Raw genomic sequence first — 7194 nt, forward strand, 5'->3', positions numbered from 1 at the left:
GGCACCCCCCCCCCCGCGCGCTGCTGTACGGCATGCCTTCCCAGAAAGCTGGGAAAGGCATCCGCCATCACTGTGCCGTAGACCCCGCCTCCCAAAAATATGGCAGTCTTTATATGAGCAATAATGGGAATTAGTTTTAGCTGAGTTTTAGCAATCTTAAAAACACCTTCCTGGGAGTAAGCCCCAGTTCATAAAATGGAGCTTACTTTTGTATAGACCCACTTAAGATTGGTCGTGTGCTGTCTATAGAGTCAATAGAGGTCAAATTAACTCCACTCCCTAATAAAGCCTCATTCAATTATCTTCTTCTAGCCCGGGGGGGGCGGGGAGACTTCATTGCAAACTGAGCATTTTACCTGGAAATAAGTACTACTGAGTTCAGTGGAACTGTCATTTTAAACAGCCCCCTTAATCTCATGCCATTTTCAAGTTATTGTGCAGGCAGGCCCTACTTCACTCACACATATATTCACATACACTGCTTGGTTACTATCCCACTAGCAGTCAAAAGAGACAGGAGGATATGACATTTGCATGGTTCAAGGTGGTTGGCTCCAATTTAACAGTTACTCCAGTGTAACATTACATGGGTACAATACTAGCACCAATACAGGCCTTTAGCCAGGGTCCACTGACAAAAAGGACATGGGCTGTGGTCACACGGAGCATTAGCCACGCTACAGAGACGGAAGATAGGCAGATTTTCCGGGCGCGATCACACCGCCACATCTGGGAAGCGTAGAGCTCCCGTGGCGAACCCGAGGCTACCCGCCAAAGATGCGGGGTAAAAAACTAGTACCTCCGAGGTACTAGTTTCCGGAAACCGTGGGGCAAGGGCAGACGTCTGATCACGTTTCCGGTGGCATCCGGTGCCCGCCCATGTCCCGTCGCGAAAAGGATTTGTTTTTTTCAAGTCTCCACGGGATGCGCACAAGCACCCAATGGAGCATGTGAACACTTGGGTTTAAAAAAACAAACAAACACCGATCCGCTTCTTTGCCGCGCCGCAGGAGTGACGTATGATTGGCCCCTCCCCCCCACCACGTTTGATCCCGCTGCCGCACGGTAGTTCACTCCGGGGCAAACAGCCACGCCTCCCCAATCCGGCCCGTGTGACCGGGGCCATAGTCAATGTCCTGCATCTTTCCCCTGATGTAAGTGAAGGAAAGGATAGTTCTGGGAATGTAGCTTCTATAACACTGCAAAACAATAGCTGTTGAACTGAAAAGTGTTTATTGTTTGTGGTGTCATTGCTACAAATATGTTTAGTAATGGCCAGTTCCATTTAACTGCTGATTTTATCCCTTAGATCACAGCTTATTCAAGTGAAAATGTTGAATTAAAAATAAATAAAACTCTGCACAATCTCATTCTGGTAATTAAAAATATAGGACCTGACTGGGAAATGGAAAGGAAGATGGCCATGAGTGAATAAGCAAAATCAAAATGTTTATGAAGAATCTGTTCAAGCAATATGCTCAGCTGAGAAGGCTTGTGCTTGTAGGCAGCTAAGCTGTCTTCTTTGCTTATAAAATGTTCCTATCTTTCTAAATAAACTCTTCACGAATCCTATGAAATGGCACCATAACTCAAAACCAGAAAAGATTTTTCCATTTAAAAGCTCTTGTGCTCTTTCAGGGTGGGATCAGAGGTTGAAGTTGGGTAGATCCTGGGGCAAAGAGAAATCTATAAATTCAGACAGTCATAGACAAAGCCAGGGTGGACTCTTGAAGGGATCATGGAGCCTGGGAGAACATGGCAAATCATGGTTATTAAGTCTGGTGGGTCTGGACATTTCTAGCACTCCTTTTAGCCTAAGTTCATAAGGGAGCTATAAAAAATAAATACCATTGATTAAAATATAAAAGCCAACAACAAAAGAAAGAATCTTGTGAAATCTTAAATGAATTTATTGTGGCATAAGGTATCAGGAGCCAGAGCTCACTTCATCAAATGCATGGACTGCTACATTCAGATGACTGAGATATTTATATCCAGAGCTACCAAAACCAGAAGCGCAACAGGCATGCTTATATGTGGGGTGCTATTAAGCTTAGAGGTTAAGACGCTGAGCTGCAGACCGGAAGGTCAGTAGTTCAGCAGTTCGAGACCCTAGTGCCACATGACGGAGTGAGCTCCCGTCTCTGGCCCCAGCTCCTGCCAACCGAGCAGTTCAAAAGCAAGAAATTGCAAGTAGATAAATAGGTACCGCTTTGGTGGGAAGGTAACAGCATTCCGTGTGCCTCTGTGTTTAGTCATGCCGGCCACATGACCACAGAGAAGCCTTAGGACAGCGCTGGCTCTTCGGCTTGGAAACTGAGATGAGCACCACCCCCTAGAGTCGGATTCGACTAGTTTTCGAGCAAGGGAAACCTTTACCTTTATTACACAAAGTGACCAGAAGGTCCACTTTCCCAGGACAAGGTGTGTAACATTACACTGCAGAACACAGATGTCAACAAAATTAAGGCAGAAGAGTAAAGAGGGTGCGAATTAGTGAGGCGTGAACTATTGATGTACAAGGATTTCACATAGATGGTAGCCACAAATGGTATTTTTCGGATGATCACTGTAAGTCCATAACTTCCTCAGGAGGTTTGTATCATGTGACCAATAAGTTTGGAGTGCCAGTAGTATAAGGCCTGAGGCTGGAATGCACATGGCCAAACATTCCTGCAGTGGGTGTCAGTTCCTGAGTCAATGGGACTGGTAGACTGGTATTGCCAGCTGCCATTTATACCTCTCCCTTCTGGCCAGTCTTCATAACAATCTTTGTCCAGTGCCCCCACAGGACATTGCAGCCTTTTCCACATGGCAACATTTCCCTATGGAATCCCTACTATTATAGCAGTTGCCGATCCAGTGCTGTGACAGTGGGGCTCCCTGGTGGCAGCTTTCCCTGCATTTTCCCTCTGCCCACATGGCACCTAGTCTCCCACACTCATTATTGGGGGCCTGAGGTTTTTTTAAAAAACTGGTAATGGGCTTGTTGGTATATGAACGGACCTTTTAAAAAAGCCTGAAAAAGAAGTTTTTATACCCAGCTTTTCTCTACCTTAAGGCGTCTCAAAGCGGCTTACAATTGCCTTTCCCGTCCTCTCCCCACAACAGGCACCTTGAGGTAGGTGGGGCTGAGAGACTTCTGAGAGAACTGTGGCTGGCCCAAGGTCACCCAGCAAGCCTCATGTGTCTCAAAGCGGCTTACAATCGCCTTTCCTTTCCTCTCCCCACAACAGGCACCTTGTGAGGTAGGTGGGGCTGAGAGACTTCTGAGAGAACTCTGGCTGGCCCAAGGTCACCCAGCAGGCTTCAGGTGGAGGAGTGGGGAATCAAGCCCAGTTCTCCGCCACTCTTATCCACTACACCATGCTGGCCTGCAGCTGGGATGTGTGCTGGGGCAGGGGAAATGGCTCTTGTGTGGATGGGACCGGGAAAATCCAGACTTTCCTGCCCACATGGCAACTGGCTCAGCTTTGCTGTGATCTTTCCCAAAACATCACAGCAAAGTAGGTTCGAGAACGATCACAGAAAAGAAAAACCTTCTTGGTATACGGAAGTACCACGATGCTGCGGGAAAGCAGAGGGAGGGGGGATCACTTCCAAACAGCATCTCACTTGGGGCAAGCATCACACCAGGTAGAAACTGCCTTCTTCAGCAGGTTGCATAGTTCATTGAGGTATTCCTCAATGGGGTCTGAAGATGGAGGCCTATAGAAGATAGTTTAGAGAACTGCCTCTCAGCTTCTGATAGGCTGTTACCATGTAGATGATTTACTCAACCTTGGCACAAATGCTATAACATTATAATGCTATAGCAATCTGTCTGTTACTGGGATTTTTTAAAAAGCCCTTTAGTGGAAGAAGGGAGAAATGGTAGCACTTTGACTATAAGGTTGTATGCTGTGTGTGGGGTGTGTGTGTGTCTGCGTGCACTGGGTTGATTGACACCATGGGATTGTTTGGCTACAGCCATATGTGAATTGATACTTTCTGAGGGGCTTTGTTACTGTGCAAAAGTGTGGTGTTGCACAGTGGTTAGCGATTAGCGTGTTGGACTGAGTCCCTGGTTCAAATTCCCGTCATCGTGACCTTGAGCTAATCACTCTCCCACTGTCAGCCTCGCCTACCTCAGAGTGTTGTTGTGAGGATAAAATGGAGGAGGGGAGAGAACCACATATGCTGCCCTGACTGCTTCTTGCAGGAAAGGTGGGATAAAAATAATCAATCAATCAATATGATGAGAGTGGTGGTGTAGTTTCAAGGGACCCCGTGGGAGTGTGGGTTGATGCTGCTTGTTTTTGCAGATATTGCCGTGGTACAGCTTCTGTTGCTGGGCATGCAAGGCTCGCCATTAAAGTCTGACATCATTACCTCTGGCATAGCAGCCACTGACATAGCAACTGGGCTGCAAATGACACAAGAGGCCCTTTATCCAAGGAAAAGCAAAAATATCTGAGTGCACCCTTGAGTCTTCTTTGAAAGCAACCTCATTCTGCAATATATTCTGTTCAGCCAGCCAGGATGCTCTTACCTTTCCCAAATCATTCTCTATACTGTCAAATCTTGTCAGATCAATCCATATTGTTATACGCTCCCCACTTCCCCGATGAGGAGTGAGAATTTCCAGGAGCAGCACATAAGTGTTTGTGTGTGTGTGTGTAAGAGACAGAGAGACTGCACTCCCGAGGTACTTCAGCTCCTTTTCATCTCTCTGTGCTGTATTCCAAAATTTAAACTGCTATCTCTTCTTCTGCTGCTGCTGCTGCTGCTCTCTCTCTCTCCAAGTGCTGCTTCTGAAACTTCTCTCTACTGGGAAAGTGAGGAGCACACCCCTCTGCTCCCTCCCTCAGTTGGAATACCTGAGCTCACGGGTAGCATTGGAGATCCATTTCCTAATAAATGTTCCTCGCTGAGGAAATATTCACAATAGTTAAGGGACATTCACATTATTTCGTCCAGGGCCGTGATTCCAGTTCCTTCCCATTCACATTGACCAGAGAACAAGCTATAGCCTGATACTTCGAGGGAGGTCTGTGGTGCTGCGAGATAGCCAGACAATACCTTTCATTTCATCCACCTACTTCACCTCACAAGTTTATTGCACTGCACCCTACTCCATGCCATAGCGCACCACACAGAATAATATCATGACGTAACAGAGAATATTACTGGAGTTCTGTGCTATCTTAAAGACTAACCATATTTTATTCCATCATAACATTTTGTGGACTATTTGTCAAATGCCTAGTGCATGAGAGTGTCATAATTAAATCTTATTGGTTTTTAAGGTGCAACAAACAAGACTCATCTATTTTACTGCAACAGATTAAGGTGTTTTCCACACAGGAACTTTCCCTGTTACAGTAGTAGCCAATACAGCATAGCAGCAACAGGGCTTTCACATGGCCGGTTTCTCTGCCCTGATCTCCTGGTAAAACTGACCCACCCACCCCCGTGCCACAACACCAAGATTTTTAATTTTTTTTAACCAGCAACAGAATGTCATTATATTGATATAACAGTGTAACAATATGTGTAATAGGTTCTTCAGATTCCTTGCTTTCATTTTTTAAAGAAAGTCTCTACCTCTTTTCATAGCAGAGATATGCCTTTCCCTTTACATCTCCACAATGAATAGGGCTAGAATTTTTTAAAGAAAGCCTAGGGCTCTTTTTGTAGCAGGAACTCCTTTGCATATTAGGCGACGCACCCCTCATGTAGCCAATCCTCCAAGAGTTTACAGTAGCCCCTGTAAGAAGAGCTCTGTAAACTCTTGGAGGATTGGCTACATTAGGGGTGTGTCGCCTAATATGCAAAGGAGTTCCTGCTACAAAAAGAGCCCTCTAGGGAAATGGCTGCCATGTGGGCAGGACCAGGAAAAGCCTAACTTCCCCACCCACATGGTAGCCATCCAGGCTTTGCTATGATTTTTCTCAATACTTCACAAGAAAGCAGGTTTGGGAAAGATTAGGGGAATGCCAGGGAAGTCCCACGATGCTGTGAGGAAGCAGGGGGAGGGGAACTACTCCCAAAATCATAGAGCCTGGAGCCAATAACAAGTATGGAAACAGCCTAAAACAGCTACCCCCCTGGAATGGAATATTACTGTGAATTTGACTTGCATTGTTTAACCGTTATTTGGACACAAATTGCACTGACAGCAAAGGGATTTGCTTTCATGTAAATATGTTTACACGTTTTAGTACAAGATTTTAAGCCACTTGTGCAGAATGTTACAAAATAATAGGGATGATTTCATAATTAATTGTGACAAGACAGATTCTACAGTATTCCCTGGTAATCATCTTCAAAGTAGAAATATTTGCCATTTTAAGAAAGGGGAAGAATTCCTTGTAGAAATTTACTGTTTATGAAGGCAGTTATGTACAATTCATATTAATTCTACAGTCAAACTTGTCATTAGCTAGTGTTCTTCCTAGTTAATTTGTCCAGCATTTGTTCCCCATGGAGCTGGTTCTCATCAAATTTGACATGCTGGAATCAATTCTTGAGAAGTTGTTATGGGCTTGAGAAATTCCCCCCCTCCATTGTCTTTTCTTTGGTGATCCAAAACAAAACGACGCTGGTTTCCATTTCACCCACAGGGGACCACCAGAACTCCAGGGACTATCTCAAGAGACGGATTAGAAACCGGGAGTTGTCCAAAGTTAATTCTAACAAGTTTGAAATAGGGCTAGAAGGAGAGCAGGTTAATTTGACAGACAAACTGTATTCCGCCTGCCAATCCTATCCTAGAAAGCACTTTGGTGCTAACTGGGGCCTTGTCAGTTCAAAAGAAACCAAACTCCAGCAAGTAAGTGTTCAACTTCCTAATAACGTGTGTCTTTTAATTATTCTGAAGATCGGCCAGACGGGGGTAGTGTAAATGCAAGTCGGCAGTGCCGGGTTCGCCGTTTTCCTTTCTCGTTCATCTCCTTCTAGCTCCACCCAAAAGAAATCTAGTGCCTTTCCTGCTGTTGCAAGCCCTTAAAATAAAAGTGGATCCGATGACACTTTGATCCCTAGCGGGAGAGGGATGTACTTCCGCAGATTTTTTTTTTTCCTGGTAGGGGTGGGGGGAAGGCGACTGAAAATAAGTTAAGGCACCATTTAAGAAAGGCCTCCGCCTGTAAGCGGGCAAGTTATATAAAAGAGCCCCGTCCCAGCCTCTGGCCCCCCGCTTAACGTTCAGTG

The sequence above is a fragment of the Gekko japonicus genome, unplaced genomic scaffold (assembly GCF_001447785.1).
Source record: "Gekko japonicus isolate JY-2015 unplaced genomic scaffold, Gekko_japonicus_V1.1 scaffold32, whole genome shotgun sequence".
Taxonomy (NCBI): Eukaryota; Metazoa; Chordata; class Lepidosauria; order Squamata; family Gekkonidae; genus Gekko; species Gekko japonicus.